Raw genomic sequence first — 1,141 nt, forward strand, 5'->3', positions numbered from 1 at the left:
TGGTTTCTGGACCACACCCAATGGCACTCAGGGGTCACTCCTGGCTTCTGTACTCAGAAATCGCCCCTGGCAGGCTGGGGGACTATATGGGTTGCCGGAACCGAATCAGGTCCTTTCTGGGTCAGCCACATGCAAGGCAAATGCTCCACCGCTGCACCAAGAAGGGGATTCTCTTTATTTCTCTTCTCTTTTGTTATTTACATATAAAAAAGCCATGAACTGTAACGAAATTTTAGCCTCCCATTTTACCATACAAATCTATTGTTTCTAGGAACTTTTTGGTAGAGTCTTTAGAATTTTTCTAGATATATTATTATGTCATTTGCAAATAGCAAGAGCTTAACTTATTCCTTTCCTATCTGGATGCCCTTAACTTGTTACCTAATTGCTATGCCAAATACTTTCAATATTATATTAAATAGAAGTGATGAGAATGGGTAACTTTGTTTTGTGCCAGATCTTAAGGGAAAGGATTTTAGTTTTCCCCTATTGAGTATAATGTTTGTTGTGGGCTTGTGGGAAATGGTTTTGATCATGTGGAGAAAAATTCCTTCTCAATTCCTATTTTAATAAGAGTTTCTATCATGAATGAGGATTGCATTTTGTCAAATACTTTCTCTGCATCTATTCATATGATCATATTATTTTTATTTTTCTTGTATTAAGATAGTATATCACATTGATTGACTCGTGTTTGTTAATCCATCCTTGCATACCTGGAGTGAATTCTATTGGTCATAGTGTATGATTCTTTTTGATGAGCTTGATTCAATTTGCTAATATTTTGTTGAGGATCTTTGCATCTAAGTTCATAGGGGATATTGCTTTGTGATTCTCCTTTATTCCTGCTGTCTGCTTTTGGTATCAGAATTATGTTTACTTTATAGAAACATGGAGTGTTTCTGTCTCTTCAATTTCCCTGACGAGCCCCAAAGAGATTGGCAATAGATCTTTCTTAAAGGTTTGGAAGAATTCACTAGGAATCCATATGGACTTGGGCTGCTGGTTTTGGGAAGACTTTTGGTTACCAGTTCAATTTCCTCAATAGTGATAAACCTACTCAGGTATTTGTTTTATTTTGTTTTGGGGTCACACCCGGCAGAGCTCAGGGGTTACTCCTGGTTCTGCATTCATAAATCAC

The sequence above is a fragment of the Suncus etruscus genome, chromosome 7, assembly GCF_024139225.1.
Source record: "Suncus etruscus isolate mSunEtr1 chromosome 7, mSunEtr1.pri.cur, whole genome shotgun sequence".
In the NCBI taxonomy this organism is placed as follows: Eukaryota; Metazoa; Chordata; class Mammalia; order Eulipotyphla; family Soricidae; genus Suncus; species Suncus etruscus.